This window comes from Ranitomeya imitator, chromosome 3, assembly GCF_032444005.1.
Source record: "Ranitomeya imitator isolate aRanImi1 chromosome 3, aRanImi1.pri, whole genome shotgun sequence".
Lineage (NCBI taxonomy): Eukaryota > Metazoa > Chordata > Amphibia > Anura > Dendrobatidae > Ranitomeya > Ranitomeya imitator.
This window is the reverse complement of record NC_091284.1, coordinates 267,319,305-267,338,216: the sequence shown is the minus strand read 5'-3', so window position 1 is coordinate 267,338,216 and position 18,912 is coordinate 267,319,305.

The window sequence follows — 18,912 nt, the reverse complement described above, 5'->3', positions numbered from 1 at the left end:
CAATGTGTAAAACCTAGGAGTACGGGAGTAAAAAATGCATAATGTGAAGTGGATTTTCATGGGAACATCCAGTATGTGGGTTCCAAGGCCTAATGGGGGGCATATGACTGACTATGCAGCAGGGCTGGCCTTCCAGCCAATGTGTAAAATAAATGAGCATGGGAGTACAAAATGTATATTGTGAAGTGGATTTTCATGGGCACATCCACTATGTGGGTTCCAAGGCCTAATGTGGTGCATATGACTGACTATGCAGCAGGGCTGACCTTGCCGCCAACGTGTAAAATCTAGGAGTATGGGAGTTCAAAATGCATAATGTGAAGTGGATTTTCAAAGGCACATCAAGTATGTGGGTTCCAAAGCCTAATGGGGTGCATATGACTGACTATGCAGCAGGGCTGGCCTTGACTCCCATGTGGAAAACCAAGGAGTACGGGAGTAAGAGTGCAAACTGCATATTGTGAAGTGGATTTTCATGGGCACATCCACAATGTGGGTTCCAAGGCCTAATGGGGTGATTATAACTGACTATGTAGCAGCGCTGGCCTTGCCGGCAATGTACAAAAACCAAGGAGTACGGGAGTACAAAATGCATATTGTGAAGTGGATTTTCATAGGCACATCCACTATGTGGGCTCCAAGGCCTAATGAGGTGCATATGACTGACTATGCAGAAGGGCTGGCCTTGCCGCCAATGTGTAAAGCCAAGGAGTACAGGCGTACAAAATGCATATTGTGAAGTGGTTATCATGGGTACATCCACTTTGTGGTTTCCATGGCCTAATGGTGTTCATATGACTGACTATGCAGCTGGGCTGGCCTTGCCGCCAATGTGTAAAACCTAGGAGTACGGGAGTAAAAAATGCATAATGTGAAGTGGATTTTCATGGGCAAATCCACTATGTGGGTTCCAAGGCCTAATGGGATGCATATGACTGACTATGCAGAAGGTCTGGCATTCCTGCCAATGTGTAAAACCAAGGAGTACGGGAGTACAAAATGCATATTGTGAAGTGGATTTTTATGGGCACATCCACTATGTGAGTTCCAAGGCCTAATGGGGTGCATATGACTGACTATGCAGCAGGGCTCGCCTTGCCGCCAATGTGTAAAACCAAGGAGTACGGGAGTACAAAATGCATATTGTGAAGTGGATTTTCATGAGTACATCCACTATGTGGTTTCCAAGGCCTAATGGTGTGCATCTGACTGACTATGCAGCTGGGCTGGCCTTCCTGCAAATGTGTAAAATCAAGGAGCATGAGAGTACAAAATGCATATTATGAAGTGGATTTTCATGGGCACATCCACCATGTGGGTTCCCAGGCCTAATGAGGTGCATATGAATGACTATGCAGCAGGGCTGACCTTCCTGTCAATGTGTAAAACCACGGAGTACGGGAGTAAAAAATGCATATTGTGAAGTGGATTTTCATGGGCACATCCACTATGTGGGTTCCAAGGCCTAATGTGGAGCATATGACTGACTAAGCAGCAGGGCTGGCCTTGCCGCCAATGTGTAAAACCAAGGAGTATGGGAGTAAAAAATGTATATTGTGAAGTGGATTTTCATGGGCAAATCCACAATGTGGGTTCCAAAGCCTAATTGGGGTGCATATGAGTGACTATGCAGCAGAGCTGGCCTTCCTGCCGATATTGAAAACCTAGGAGTACGGGAGTACAAAATGCTTAATGTGAAGTGGATTTTCATGGGCACATCCACCATGTGGGTTCCAAGGCCTAAAGGGTTGCATATGACTGACTATGCTGCAGGGCTGGCCTTCCTGCCAGTGTGTAAAACAAAGGAGTACGGGAGTACAAAATGCATATTGTGAAGTGGATTTTCATGGCACATCCACTATGTGGGTTCCAAGGCCTAATTGAGTGCATATGACTGACTATGCAGCAGGGCTGGCCTTGCCGCCAATGTGTAAAACCAAGGAGTACAGGAGTACAAAATGCATAATGTGAAGTGGATTTTCATGAGGACATCCAGTATGTGGGTTCCAAGGCCTAATGGGGGGCATATGACTGACTATGCAGAAGGGCTCGCCTTCCTGCCAATGTGTAATATCAAGGAGTACGGAGCACAAAATGCATGTTTTGAAGTGCATTTTCATGTGCCCATCCACTATGTGGGTTCAAAGGCTTATTGGGGTGCTTATGAATTGGTAGCAAGGCAGGCCTTGAATTCAATGCAACACTTTTTCAGGAGTCCCCCCTCGACATCTTATGACAGGTGTATTGTGGTGCGTCGTAATTCTTGGCAGCCCACCCACTCACAGCATAGGCTTCAACAGCTTAGGAGACCCACTGTTTCATAATGGCCCTTTAAGAATATTAATGCTGCCTGATGCACCAGTAAAAATAGGCTCTGTGACTTTAAGAGTTCCTCCTTCGTAAATGAAACAAGATGGGTCTGCTTATTTGTCACACACCACATGGCCAGCTAGGGGTGTTAAATGTTTCAATAACATTTCCAAGTGAATGCACTTGTCATTTGTAGTGGTTGAAAGCAATGTTAAAGTTGAAAAAAGCTTAAAAAAAGCTGCATCTGAACTAAGCCTAAGTGGGGGAGGAAATTTTCGGTCTGGGGCTAAATATTTGGCCTTAGAGGCAAGTCATTTACTTGCAAAGGATGTACCTTGACATATTTCCAAGCAAAACCCGTTTTGGTTTCGTTTTCATGTGTTTTTTGTGGCACCGGGAAAAATGGCATGAATTTCGGAAAAAAATGATTAAACTGTGAACTAAGAGTCAGGAATGGTTCCAGGGGCGATCACCATGATGTCCCTGCGTCATTTGAGCAGTGTTTCCATCATTTTCAGACCTTTTTAGACCTTAAAAGGACCCCCGGGGGGATTACAGTAAAAATACTTGGGTCTCCCATAGACTTACATTGGGCTCGTTGTTCTGGCCGAGTACCCGATTGTTCCCATTTTAGTGCTCACCCATCCCTACTAATCAATTGACCCACAGTAGAACCTTTTATAATGGCACAGAAGCAGTCAGCCATGGCCCATGCATGAGTTATCAAGGTCTGGCCCAGCAATAACAGCTTGGAATTGAAGTTTCAATGAGGACCGGGTGGTTAAGAGGGCAGTGCAAGCCTTATTAGCTGGAAGACCTGATACCTCATGCAACACGTCCAAATTTTTTTTTATTCTACTGTCATATGACACAAATATCAGTTTCTTGCAATAATATTGCCAGGAAAATGTAAGGAAAGTAACACAGGTAGTTGACTGAAAGTAAGTGCAGGCCTGCTTGTCTGGGAGCCCTACTTACAGTGGGGCAAAAAAGTATTTAGTCAGTCAGCAATAGTGCAAGTTCCACCACTTAAAAAGATGAGAGGCGTCTGTAATTTACATCATAGGTAGACCTCAACTATGGGAGACAAACTGAGAAAAAAAAATCCGGAAAATCACATTGTCTGTTTTTTTATCATTTTTTTGCATATTATGGTGGAAAATAAGTATTTGGTCAGAAACAAACAATCAAGATTTCTGGCTCTCACAGACCTGTAACTTCTTCTTTAAGAGTCTCCTCTTTCCTCCACTCATTACCTGTAGTAATGGCACCTGTTTAAACTTGTTATCAGTATAAAAAGACACCTGTGCACACCCTCAAACAGTCTGACTCCAAACTCCACTATGGTGAAGACCAAAGAGCTGTCAAAAGAAACAAAACAGAAACAAAATTGTAGCCCTGCACCAGGCTGGGAAGACTGAATCTGCAATAGCCAACCAGCTTGGAGTGAAGAAATCAACAGTGGGAGCAATAATTCGAAAATGGAAGACATACAAGACCACTGATAATCTCCCTCGATCTGGGGCTCCACGCAAAATCCCACCCCGTTGGGTCAGAATGATCACAAGAACGGTGAGCAAAAATCCCAGAACCATGCGGGGGGACCTAGTGAATGAACTGCAGAGAGCTGGGAGCAATGTAACAAGGCCTACCATAAGTAACACACTACGCCACCATGGACTCAGATCCTGCAGTGCCAGACGTGTCCCACTGCTTAAGCCAGTACATGTCCGGGCCCGTCTGAAGTTTGCTAGAGAGCATTTGGATGATCCAGAGGAGTTTTGGGAGAATGTCCTATGGTCTGATGAAACCAAACTGGAACTGTTTGGTAGAAACACAACTTGTCGTGTTTGGAGGAAAAAGAATACTGAGTTGCATCCATCAAACACCATACCTACTGTAAAGCATGGTGGTGAAAACATCATGCTTTGGGGCTGTTTCTCTGCAAAGGGGCCAGGACGACTGATCCGGGTACATGAAAGAATGAATGGGGCCATGTATCGTGAGATTTTGAGTGCAAACCTCCTTCCATCAGCAAGGGCATTGAAGATGAAACGTGGCTGGGTCTTTCAACATGACAATGATCCAAAGCACACCGCCAGGGCAACGAAGGAGTGGCTTCGTAAGAAGCATTTCAAGGTCCTGGAGTGGCCTAGCTAGTCTTCAGATCTCAACCCTATAGAAAACCTTTGGAGGGAGTTGAAAGTCCGTGTTGCCAAGCGAAAAGCCAAAAACATCACTGCTCTAGAGGAGATCTGCATGGAGGAATGGGCCAACATACCAACAACAGTGTGTGGCAACCTTGTGAAGACTTACAGAAAACGTTTGACCTCTGTCATTGCCAACAAAGGATATATTACAAAGTATTGAGATGAAATTTTGTTTCTGACCAAATACTTATTTTCCACCATAATATGCAAATAAAATGTTAAAAAAACAGACAATGTGATTTTCTGGATTTTTTTTTCTCAGTTTGTCTCCCATAGTTGAGGTCTACCTATGATGTAAATTACAGACGCCTCTCATCTTTTTAAGTGGTGGAACTTGCACTATTGCTTACTGACTAAATACTTTTTTGCCCCACTGTATACAGGCAGGCCACTAGATGGAGACCCAACTTGGAGTCCCCACTTTTTAAAACCCTGCTGTTCTGTTTGGTCAAAAATAACCGTTTTCAAACTTTGATATTTTTAAAAAATTCATTATGCGGTTCTGAAACTTGTGGTTACTTTTTTTTTCTAATTTGAGGGGTTCTTTCTAAGAGTACTTTTTTTTTGGTTTAGATTTTGCGCCACATTTTTTTTACACTTGTACTGTTCTCGGTCAAAAATAACCGAATAGCATTTTATGCTAATTTCAGCCATTTTTTGAGTAAAACAAATGAGTTGTAATTTCTTTTGAGACTACTTATTGCATCTACTATTGTTTATGAAGTAACATAGTAACATAGTTAGTAAGGCTGAAAAAAGACATTTGTCCATCCAGTTCAGCCTATATTCCATCATAATAAATCCCCAGATCTACGTCCTTCTACAGAACCTAATAATTGTATGATACAATATTGTTCTGCTCCAGGAAGACATCCAGGCCTCTCTTGAACCCCTCGACTGAGTTCGCCATCACCACCTCCTCAGGCAAGCAATTCCAGATTCTCACTGCCCTAACAGTAAAGAATCCTCTTCTATGTTGGTGGAAAAACCTTCTCTCCTCCAGACGCAAAGAATGCCCCCTTGTGCCCGTCACCTTCCTTGGTATAAACAGATCCTCAGCGAGATATTTGTATTGTCCCCTTATATACTTATACATGGTTATTAGATCGCCCCTCAGTCGTCTTTTTTCTAGACTAAATAATCCTAATTTCGCTAATCTATCTGGGTATTGTAGTTCTCCCATCCCCTTTATTAATTTTGTTGCCCTCCTTTGTACTCTCTCTAGTTCCATTATATCCTTGTAAAGCCAGTTGCTTTAGGTGCAGATTTACACATGCTTTCAGTACAAACCATACGCATTGGCTTTCAGTACAATTCTGTGCAATTCTTTTTCTCTGAATGTTATTTACCCTGCTTTTCCTCTAAAAATAAATAAATTCAGTTGTCAAGATTGCATATTGTAAAAGAAAATAGGTTTTTTTTAATTGTTTTGATTCTCTGACTGTGCAAAGCAGACCTGAAAAGCTAATGAGTCATGTCTGCCAAATGTTTGTTTTCTTCTCTATCATCTCAGCATTCCAGGGGGTGGTGTCTGGTGTCTCTTTTCTTATCTTATCAGTAAGTAAGCAGTTCAGCCAGCCATTTCAGTTTCAGTTTCAGGTGTGAAACAGATCCCAACTGGAACAGAAAGAAACTACATAAAAGAAGACTGTTTCTGGAAGAATTAGGACAATCCCTAATTAGGCCTTTTATTGAAGAGAGACATGTGAATCCCAGAAGTGAAGGAGCACTTGCCATTGTTCAAAGCATCCAGCAGCATGCTTAAACCACAGCCTCCACCAGCACTGCAACTGAATCAACGGAATCAACATCCTCCACCAGCACAGCTGCCAGCCTAAAAAGAAAGAGATGCTGCATGGGATCTATGCCGAGGGGATCATGTGACTTACACCCGTCACCAGGATGAAAAGGGCTGGTGCGCTCGAAATGTTAGGAAACGCGCACCCACCACAGCACCATCTAGTGTCAAAGCTGATACCACCACTATTCCTCCAGTTACAGAGCCAGCAACTCCTCAAACCAACACTACTACCACTGTGTGCATAATCACCACCACTAAGACAACTACTGTGGCAAATGCAATATCTGACATACATACTCAAGCCACACAAACTCTGATAGCAGCTAATGACTTGACCATACATGAGAGGCAAACCCATGATGTTGATATAGCATCAGATGACGATCTGGATACAAATCCTTCAGGGCCAAGACATGTTCGATACCGACTGGTACCTTGGCTACTGCTATAACAGAACAAAGGAAATCTGAAATGACTGTATATAGTTAACTGTTAATTCTTTGCTGCTACCGTTTAAAAGTTTATTAAACCCTACCAGTGTTTCCATTTAAAGGGGTCCTCAGTTTTTAAGAGGATCCTATGTTTGCCCAAGTTGCCTTTTTGACTAAAGAACTGTGAATCATGGACTGTGCATGACCAAAAACTTTTCCTGTAAATAGTTTGCACCTTCTTAAAGGTGCTTCCTACTGGTTTTACAAAACAAGCTTTTAAAGAGTCTGCTTCTGAAGAGACTGTTTCTAATTTAGCTGTGAAAAACTGTTTTGTTTTCCAGAGACCGGAAGAAAAACCCGTTTGGCGTGGCAGGATTCCAGATCTGGATACACGCCTTGTAGCCCGCCCAATTCCAATGTTGAGGGTTAATGATGGGTCCCTCGCTTCGTTGCTACTGTTTCTAAAGTTTTAATAGACTTGAATATTGTTGAAACCCTTAAAGGGAATGTTTACTAGTTACACTTTGCTAAAATATATTAAAGAGCTAATATAGTAAATAGTAATGAAAGCCAAAAAATTTTATTTAGTTAGAATGATTTTTAAATATAGCGATAGTGAGTACTGATATCTTGATGTACTTTTGATAAGCTGGAGTGAATAAATAACCCGCGGGGGTTGGACGAAAAACTTTGAGATAGAATACCCTCAGAGGGTCCTTGCACTTAATAGTTAATATATTGTCTTCTATGGTTAATAGTAGTAAGTATGCATACAATGTACCGTATATACTCGAGTATAAGCCGACCCGAGTATAAGCCGACCCCCCTAATTTTGCCACAAAAAACTGGGAAAACTTATTGACTCGAGTATAAGCCTAGGGTGGAAATGCAGCATTTACCGGTGAATTTCAAAAATAAAAATAGATCATTATTTCCCCATAGCTGTGCCATATAGTGCTCTACACCATTCATATTTCCCCATAGCTGTGCCCCATATAGTGCTCTGCACCGTTCACTGTGCCCCCTAGCTGTGCCATATACAGTGCTCTGCACCGTTCACTGTGCCCCATAGCTGTGCCATATACAGTGCTCTGCACCGTTCACTGTGCCCCATAGCTGTGCCATATACGCTGCTCTGCACCGTTCACTGTGCCCCCTAGCTGTGCCATATACGGTGCCCAGCACCGTTCACTGTGCCCCCTAGCTGTGCCATATACGGTGCTCTGCACCGTTCACTGTGCCCCCTAGCTGTGCCTTATACGGTGCTCTGCACCGTTCATTGTGCCCCCTAGCTGTGCCTTATACGGTGCTCTGCACCGTTCACTGTGCCCCCTAGCTGTGCCTTATACGGTGCTCTGCACCGTTCATTGTGCCCCATAGATGTGCCTTATACGGTGCTCTGCACCGTTCATTGTGCCCCCTAGCTGTGCCTTATACGGTGCTCTGCACCGTTCATTGTGCCCCCTAGCTGTGCCTTATACGGTGCTCTGCACCGTTCATTGTGCCCCCTAGCTGTGCCTTATACGGTGCTCTGCACCGTTCATTGTGCCCCATTGCTGTGCCTTATACGGTGCTCTGCACCGTTCATTGTGCCCCCTAGCTGTGCCTTATACGGTGCTCTGCACCGTTCATTGTGCCCCCTAGCTGTGCCTTATACGGTGCTCTGCACCGTTCATTGTGCCCCCTAGCTGTGCCTTATACGGTGCTCTGCACCGTTCATTGTGCCCCCTAGCTGTGCCTTATACGGTGCTCTGCACCGTTCACTGTGCCCCATAGATGCTCCACATTAATCTGTGCTGCCGCTGCTACTGCTGCAATAAAAAAAAAACCACATACTCACCTCCCTTGATTGCAGCTCCCAGCGTCTCGTTCCGGCGCCTCCATCTTCCCGGCGTCTCTGCTCTGACTGATCAGGCAGAGGGCGCCGCGCACACTATATGCGTCATCGCGCCCTCTGCCTGATCAGTCAGAGAGCGCAGACGCCGGGAAGATGGAGGCGCCGGCCGGGAAGATGGATCGGCGCCCGGCGGCTGGAACGAGGACAGGTGAATATAACATACTCACCTAGTCCTGGCGATCCTCGCGCTGTCCCCTCCTGTCTTCGGCGCTGCAGCTTCTTTCTCTATCAGCGGTCACCGGCACCGCTGATTAGAGAAATGAATAAGCGGCTCCGCCCCTATGGGAGGTGGAGCCGCTTATTCATTTCTGTAATGAGCGGTCCCACGTGACCGCTGAAGAGAGGAAGAAGCTGCAGCGCCGAAGCCCGTGGGACGGCAGGGACAGCGCGAGGATCGCTGGGACTAGGTAAGTATACCCCAGCGCCCTCAGCCCCTCACCTGCCGACCCCACCGCTACCGTGACTCGAGTATAAGCCGAGGGGGGCACTTTCAGCCCTAAAATTTGGGCTGAAAATCTCGGCTTATACTCGAGTATATACGGTAAATATGTTTTGTTATGCAACGTTCAAGTGACCTCACCTCCCATAAAGGGAAGCCTTAGATATGGTATTAATATGTTTTCTAGCATTACAAAAATTTGTAAGTCTGTTTTGCTAACCTGTAACCATTGTTTTCTTTTCCCAGTCCAGGAGTACTGGATTTAACGGGGAAGGGGGGTCAGAGACCGGCAGGACAGCTAATTGCAGGTTACCTGTCCGCACATACACCCAGGAGGCACGGTGACACCTAGAGACCCAGGTTATCTAAGAGACCCTATAAACAGGCTCAAGTCACCACAGTCACACGGGCTTTGGCCTATCCTATATGGGGGACAGAGAGAATGAAACACCACATCTCTGAGACCCTTATGTGAAGCCATAGGCAGTAAGGGACTATACCACCGCAGCGCAAGGGACGGCTACTGATTTCCACCTGGAGAAGGGGACTCTGGAATTGCCTCCAAACCGGCCGGACTCTACCTGCCCTGTGATCTTGTACCCTGGACTGTGGATGCTGAAGTCTTCTGTAAAGGTAAAGAGACTGCAACCTTGTGTCCTCGTTCTTCACTGCACCTCTCATCATCCTACCATCTACACACTTGGAATCCCTGGGGACATACATCACCTGTGGGAAGGTATACCATCTAGCTGCCATAACATTACCCCAGTGGACCCCTAAAGCAGCATCGGTCAACCTGACCGAATACCACAGGTGGCGTCACGAACATTCCCCTTAAAGACCTTTCCCTTTTACACGGACGTCCCAGGGCCACGGACTGAGTCAGCCACCATGACATCCCCCTGTGAACTACAGGACCCGGTACCGAGTACCCCACGGCCCTTTTTGGGGCAATCCATAAGCATTACTGTATCTGACATCCAACTGACCACCAGTTTGCACAGTTTTGGCTTCAAGAGTAGAGTCCTGTGCCCCCCTGCAGCTAGGTCTCGGGAATTTGCGTGTTGTGCTCCCTCCAGAGGCACAGTTTCTCCTGGCATACAGCTTCAGCCTCTGCATGAACCAACAGCAGCACATCCACTTCCCCATCCCTTACCACACGCCTTGCACATTTTAAAATAGGTATATGTTAGTGCAGCCCCGGAGTCCTGGTCGTTGCAGTAATGTCGCTCTGCCACTAAGGGGAGTGATGTTATGTCTGATTGCACTAAAGGAGTTCACCTGACCAGGTATCACAAGCACACATTACACTTCACACTCTGGCCACTAGGGGGAGCAAAAGGCACTATGTATTAGGCCACTCCTCACACTGGTAAAACTAGGGGTCGGATAGGAAGTTAGAACAGAACGCAGCCTGGGAGACCTCCAGGGAGAACTTGTCTGAGGTGGGATCCTGACAGGGGCCTAGCAGAACGAATAGAAAGCAACGGAACCGCACCTGCACTACCTTGCGGCGGTATCCTAGGAAAGGACACAAAGAGAAGGATATTGTGGAAACTGAGAAACGAGATTAGAGCACAAAGGAGAGCCAGTAGGAGTTGTGCCCTGAGAACGGCAACATCCTACTGAGGCGCGTAACCGGTGACCGGAACACCGAGGAAGTAACTGACTCTATGCCTTACTTCAAATACCGCAGGACAGTTGATTATAGGTCGGCTGTCTACCATACATCACCTAAGCAGACATAGGGGGCAAGCGTAGAGAGGGGCGTCTCTAGGGTCCCAGAATAGCTCCGAGCCTTCCCGTCAAATGGGTGCGTCCTATCTAGATAAACTTGGGGGACGGAGAGAGAGAGAACGAGAAAGAACGAGAACAGAAGTTGTGAGGACTATCCCGAATGCTCAGCAGGGAAGAACTACAACACACAGGCGCTAGTGGTAGGCACTGATTTCCACCTGCAAAGGGAACTCTGGATGTGCCTTCGGACTGGCCGGACTCAGACAGCTCAGTTAGCAGTGCTCTGGATTGCGGATCCCGAAGTCTTCAGTAAAAGGTAAAGAGACTGCAACCCTGTGTCCTCGTTATTACCTGCGCCTCACATCATCGCCACCTACATCACTGGGAAGCCCTGGGGATATACTTCACCTGTGGGAAGGTATACCACCTAGCTGCCATAACACCACCCCAGTGGGCCCCAAGCAGCGTTGGTCATCCTGACCGAATACCACAGGTGGCGTCACGAAACCTTAGCCGACTTTCATCACCCATTTCATTGGACGCCCCTTAGCAGGGTCACGGACCGGGTCCAGCCACCGTGACAACCCCAGAATTGAGACAGAGAGGACCGGTACCGAGTAACCCGTGGCCCTGCGGCCCTGCGTCTGGGGCCGCTCCATTTATATGCCTACAAACTTTCCGGTATTAATAGAGAAAACAAAATATTTAGCCTTGAAAATTACTGTTGTTTTAACAGTGCAGCAGCGTTATACAAGTAATGCAATAGCAATATTAAACCCTGCCTAGATGCCTCTACTCCAAAACTATCCCTCCATTCGATGCAGGTAACAGCAGTTTTACTACAGAAAGGAAAATATTTAGCACTGAAAAGCACTGGTTTTTTTTTAAACTGCAGCAGCAGTAAACAAGTACTGCAATAGCAATATTAAACCCTGTCTATGTCTCTTCCTCCTCTAGCAACTCTCCCTGAACTGGTTACTGAAGACAATGCAATGAGCATCGCGTCAAGTAATCTTATGTAAGATGTCCTGACCCGATGCAGCAGAACAATCACAGTAATGCCGGTTTCCAACATGACTATTGCATTACATGTATGGTGGGCAATCCTCACTTGTTCATTGGTTGTCTAACATGTCCCAAACGTGCTGGGAGGGCACTTGAGCATTGCACTGGAGCACCCACGATACTCAATCGAGTAACAAGCATGCCTGAGCACCTTGATGTCGAGCAGTGGCGAGCATGCTCTTTCATCACTAATCTGCACCCCTTATGTTAACTTTTCAAGAGTTGGTCTTATAGGAAAGAAACATAGTTAAGTTTTCTGCCCTTTAAAGAATGATCACAAAAGACGCTCATTATATGACACTACCTGGAAAGCACTTGGAAAATGCAACTATTTTCTTCCCTCCATGATGTAGAACAAAAAAGAAGAGATAAAAATGTCTGAGGATTTATGTACGAAAGGTTGGGCCACTCTGCTTAGCAGGCAAAATAAGAAAAGTGTTTTTAAGGTTGACAATGCAACTTTTATGGTAAATTGCAGTAATGAGGAAAAGAAAAGAAGGAATTTCCAGTTCTTCTAAAATTAGAATCTTTTGAAATTACTAACAACGCCCTCAGGAGCTCCTATGACCCTGTAGACAAGGAAGTAGAGTATCAGTATAATAAGTTGCATACAAAAGGATTTAATTATGAGCTACCACTCATGTCAAAGACGGTATTAAAAACATTACTGGGACTCTTGTCCTCAAATAGAGAATGTTAATCTTTATTACTTATATATATTTTTTCTTTTTAAATGCTCGAGATGCTTGTTACTCAGTGAGTATTTTTGAATGATTGCTCGCAGGCTCAAGTTCTGGCCCTAACAAGCGCCAAACATGTGGGGATTGCCTGTCAGTCATTGTAATGCCGTAGCCATGTTGGTAGTTGCATTACTGTAGTTGGAAGGCCGCAAAGCATCATCGAGCCTATATAAGACTTGTGACGCCATGCTCGGCACACTGTACCAACGGAAACAGGTGCTACTAAACTAGGGACAAAGTTTTAGCGGCACATAGGCAGGGATTAGACACCATATATATTTCTTTCAACTGCCTCAACAACCCAATTATAATCAATATTAATACTGCTGTTAGCAGCACTAATGGAAAGATTGTGTCAAATAATAATATAATAATAATAATAATAATAATAATAATTACGACAGGATAGGGTTAATTGCACCTCTTTTCTGCTGCAACTCATGCCAAAATCACTTCTCAGAGATAATAATTAGGGTTGAGCGAAGCGGATCGGTCATTTTCATAGGTCGCCGACTTTTGGCAAAGTCGGGTTTCATGAAACCTGACCCGATCCCTGTGTGGGGTCGGCCACGCGGTCGGCGACCTTTGCGCCAAAGTCGCGTTTCATTTGACGCGTTTAGTGGCATTTCTCAGACAATAAAGGAGGACGCAGAGTGTGGGCAGCGTGATGACATAGTTCTCGGTCCCCACCATCTTAGAGAAGGGCATGGCAGTGATTGGCTTGCTTTCTGCGGCATCACAGGGGCTATAAAGGGGCGTGCACACCGACTGCCATCTTACTGCTGCTGATCTGAGCATAGGGAGAGGTTGCTGCCGCTTCGTCAGAAGCAGGGATAGCGTTAGGCAGGGAATATAAACCCCCAAACCGCTTGCGCTGTAGCAATTTCCACTGTCCAACACCACCTTTTTCTTGCAGGGACAGTGGAGGCTAGATTTCTGTGCATCAGCTCTGTAGCTTATAAGGCTGCCTTATAAGGCTCCCTGATAGCTGCATTGCTGTTTGTACGCCGCTGTGCAAACCAACTGCTTTTTTCAAAGCACAAATCCTGTTGCTCCTTCTTTTCTGCACAGCTATCTTGTTTGTTTGTCCACACTTTTGTGTGCAGCAGTCCTTTTTATTGCTGCCTGCCATACTTGTCTGAGATTACTGTAGGGAGATAGTAATTGTAGTACAGTCCCTATATATATATATATATATATATATATATATATATATATATATATATCTGTCAGTCATTTTCTGCCACAGAAACTATACTGTAAAACAGTGGGCCAGATTTATTCACTAGTCTCCCATAAAAAAAGAAAAGAAGGGGAGATTAATATTGGCAAATCTGTGCATCTGTGCCAGTCCAGTCTGTGGTATCTGTCAGTCATTTTCTGCCACAGAAACTATACTGTAAAACAGTGGGCCAGATTTATTCACTAGTCTCCCATAAAAAAAAGAAGGGGAGATTAATATTGGCAAATCTGTGCATCTGTGCCAGTCCAGTCTGTGGTATCTGTCAGTCATTTTCTGCCACAGAAACTATACTGTAAAACAGTGGGCCAGATTTATTCACTAGTCTCCCATAAAAAAAAAGAAGGGGAGATTAATATTGGCAAATCTGTGAGTATGTGCCAGTCCAGTCTGTGGTATCTGTCAGTCATTTTCTGCCACCGAAACTATACTGTAAAACAGTGGGCCAGATTTATTCACTAGTCTCCCATAAAAAAAGAAGGGGAGATTAATATTGGCAAATCTGTGCATCTGTGCCAGTCCAGTCTGTGATATCTGTCTGTCAGTCATTCTCTGCCACAGAAACTATACTGTAAAACAGTGGGCTAGATTTATTCACTAGTCTCCCATAAAAAAAGAGGGGAGATTAATATTGGCAAATCTGTGCATCTGTGCCAGTCCAGTCTGTGGTATCTGTCAGTCATTTTCTGCCACAGAAACTATACTGTAAAACAGTGGGCCAGATTTATTCACTAGTCTCCCATAAAAAAAAGAAGGGGAGATTAATTTTGGCAAATCTGTGCATCTGTGCCAGTCCAGTCTGTGTTATCTGTCTAGTCATTTTCTGCCACAGAAACTATACTGTAAAACAGTGGGCCAGATTTATTCACTAGTCTCCCATAAAAAAAAGAAGGGGAGATTAGTATTGGCAAATCTGTGCATCTGTGCCAGTCCAGTCTGTGTTATCTGTCAGTCATTCTCTACCACAGAAACTATACTGTAAAACAGTGGGCCAGATTTATTCACTAGTCTCCCATAAAAAAAAGAAGGGGAGATTAATATTGGCAAATCTGTGCATCTGTGCCAGTCCAGTCTGTGGTATCTGTCAGTCATTTTCTGCCACAGAAACTATACTGTAAAACAGTGGGCCAGATTTATTCACTAGTCTCCCATAAAAAAAGAAGGGGAGATTAATATTGGCAAATCTGTGCATCTGTGCCAGTCCAGTCTGTGGTATCTGTCAGTCATTCTCTGCCACAGAAACTATACTGTAAAACAGTGGGCCAGATTTATTCACTAGTCTCCCTTAAAAAAAAAAAGAAGGGGAGATTAATATTGGCAAATCTGTGCATCTGTGCCAGTCCAGTCTGTGGTATCTGTCTGTCAGTCATTCTCTGCCACAGAAAATATACTGTAAAACAGTGGGCCAGATTTATTCACTAGTCTCCCATAAAAAAAAGAAGAGCAGATTATTATTGGCAAATCTGTGCATCTGTGCCAGTCCAGTCTGTGGTATCTGTCAGTCATTCTCTGCCACAGAAACTATACTGTAAAACAGTGGGCCAGATTTATTCACTAGTCTCCCATAAAAAAAGAAGGGGAGATTAATATTGGCAAATCTGTGCATCTGTGCCAGACCAGTCTGTGGTATCTGTCAGTCATTCTCTGCCACAGAAACTATACTGTAAAACAGTGGGCCAGATTTATTCACTAGTCTCCCATAAAAAAAGAAGGGGAGATTAATATTGGCAAATCTGTGCATCTGTGCCGGTCCAGTCTGTGGTATCTTGTCAGTCATTTTCTGCCACAGAAACTATACTGTAAAACAGTGGGCCAGATTTATTCACTAGTCTCCCATTAAAAAAGAAGGGGAGATTAATATTGGCAAATCTGTGCATCTGTGCCAGTCCAGTCTGTGTTAAGTCCAGTCTGTGTTATCTGTCAGTCATTTTCTGCCACAGAAACTATACTGTAAAACAGTGGGCCAGATTTATTCACTAGTCTCCCATAAAAAAAAGAAGGGGAGATTAACATTGGCAAATCTGTGCATCTGTGCCAGTCCAGTCTGTGGTATCTGTCAGTCATTTTCTGCCACAGAAACTATACTGTAAAAGAGTGAGCCAGATTTATTCACTAGTCTCCCATAAAAAAAGAAGGGGAGATTAATATTGGCAAATCTGTGCATCTGTGCCAGTCCAGTCTGTGGTATCTGTCAGTCATTCTCTGCCACAGAAACTATACTGTAAAACAGTGGGCCAGATTTATTCACTAGTCTCCCTTAAAAAAAAAAAGAAGGGGAGATTAATATTGGCAAATCTGTGCATCTGTGCCAGTCCAGTCTGTGGTATCTGTCTGTCAGTCATTCTCTGCCACAGAAAATATACTGTAAAACAGTGGGCCAGATTTATTCACTAGTCTCCCATAAAAAAAAGAAGAGCAGATTATTATTGGCAAATCTGTGCATCTGTGCCAGTCCAGTCTGTGGTATCTGTCAGTCATTCTCTGCCACAGAAACTATACTGTAAAACAGTGGGCCAGATTTATTCACTAGTCTCCCTTAAAAAAAAAAGAAGGGGAGATTAATATTGGCAAATCTGTGCATCTGTGCCAGACCAGTCTGTGGTATCTGTCAGTCATTCTCTGCCACAGAAACTATACTGTAAAACAGTGGGCCAGATTTATTCACTAGTCTCCCATAAAAAAAGAAGGGGAGATTAATATTGGCAAATCTGTGCATCTGTGCCAGTCCAGTCTGTGGTATCTGTCAGTCATTTTCTGCCACAGAAACTATACTGTAAAACAGTGGGCCAGATTTATTCACTAGTCTCCCATAAAAAAAGAAGGGGAGATTAATATTGGCAAATCTGTGCATCTGTGCCAGTCCAGTCTGTGGTATCTGTCTGTCAGTCATTCTCTGCCACAGAAACTATACTGTAAAACAGTGGGCTTGATTTATTCACTTGTCTCCCATAAAAAAGAGGGGAGATTAATATTGGCAAATCTGTGCATCTGTGCCAGTCCAGTCTGTGGTATCTGTCAGTCTTTTTCTGCCACAGAAACTATACTGTAAAACAGTGGGCCAGATTTATTCACTAGTCTCCCATAAAAAAAAGAAGGGGAGATTAATTTTTGGCAAATCTGTGCATCTGTGCCAGTCCAGTCTGTGTTATCTGTCAGTCTTTCTCTGCCACAGAAACTATACTGTAATACAGTGGGCCTGATTTATTCACTAGTCTCCCATATAAGAACAAAAAGAGGAGATTAATATTGGCAAATCTGTGCATCTGTGCCGGTCCAGTCTGTGGTATCTGTCAGTCATTTTCTGCCACGGAAACTATACTGTAAAACAGTGGGCCAGATTTATTCACTAGTCTCCCATAAAAAAAAGAAGGGGAGATTAATATTGGCAAATCTGTGCATCTGTGCCGGTCCAGTCTGTGGTATCTTGTCAGTCATTTTCTGCCACAGAAACTATACTGTAAAACAGTGGGCCAGATTTATTCACTAGTCTCCCATTAAAAAAGAAGGGGAGATTAATATTGGCAAATCTGTGCATCTGTGCCAGTCCAGTCTGTGTTAAGTCCAGTCTGTGTTATCTGTCAGTCATTTTCTGCCACAGAAACTATACTGTAAAACAGTGGGCCAGATTTATTCACTAGTCTCCCTTAAAAAAAAGAAGGGGAGATTAATATTGGCAAATCTGTTCATCTGTGCCGGTCCAGTCTGTGGTATCTTGTCAGTCATTTTCTGCCACAGAAACTATACTGTAAAACAGTGGGCCAGATTTATTCACTAGTCTCCCATTAAAAAAGAAGGGGAGATTAATATTGGCAAATCTGTGCATCTGTGCCAGTCCAGTCTGTGGTATCTGTCAGTCATTTTCTGCCACAGAAAATATACTGTAATACAGTGGGCTAGACTTATTCGCTAGTCTTTCATATAAAAAAAAGAAAGGGAGATTTTTATTTCCATCAGTCCTGTTAGTGGCATATCTGCATCAGTCCTGTTAGTGGCATATCTGTCAGCCACTGTCTGCCACTGAAGCTGTGTACTGTAATACAGTGGGCCTGATTTTCCCTGCAGTCCCACACATCTATATAGGGAGATTTAAATTCACAACAAGTTTGCGTTCACCTTGTAACTGGTTTTACAGTACCAAATACCGTTTGTTAGTTTGGTTACATATTTCCAAGAATGAGGAAGTCTGGTGGAAGAGGTCGTGGCCGTGGGCGGTCAATCCCAGCTGGTAATGATGGTAGTGGTGGTGGAGCATCAGGTGGTCGTGGGAAAAGCAATATAGCACCTAAGTCTCGAGTTGTTCAGCCACCGTCATCGTCTGGCTACACAAGACCTCGAACGCTCCCTTTTCTGGGAGTAAGAAAACCGCTTTTAAAGCCGGAGCAGCAGGAACAAGTTTTGGCTTTCATTGCTGACTCTGCCTCTAGCTCTTTTGCATCCTCTTCGGAAAGTGCAAAATGTAAAAGCAGCGCGTTGTCAGTGGATGTTCCCGGTCAGGGACAAGTCGCTTCCTTGCGTCCTTCACCCAGAACAACAGAGAAAGATGCGTCAGGTGAGACAAAGGGTTACTCCATGGAGCTCTTTACACATACCGTTCCTGGGTTAGAAAGGGAAATTGTTAACAGGTCATGCCCATTACAAGATGAATCGGACATGGAGTGCACAGATGCACAGCCACAGCCAGATTCGCCAGATTCTTATGCTGTTCCTTTGACTCAGATCACAACATTGCCCTCGCAGTGCACTGATCCAGAATCTGACCCAGATGAGACTATGGAGCCCTGTCACGAACGCTATAGCACCGGCTTACATGGTGACACATAGGAAGGTTCACAGGACATAGAAGAGGAGATCATAGATGACCCAGTTGTTGACCCTGATTGGCAGCCATTGGGGGAACAGGGTGCAGCTGGCAGTAGCTCTGAAGCGGAGGAGGAGGAGCCGCAGCAGGCATCAACATCGCAACAGGTTCCATCTGGCAGGCCCGTATCTGGCCAAAAACGTGTGGCAAAACCAAAACCAGTTGTAGGACAGCGTGGCCATCC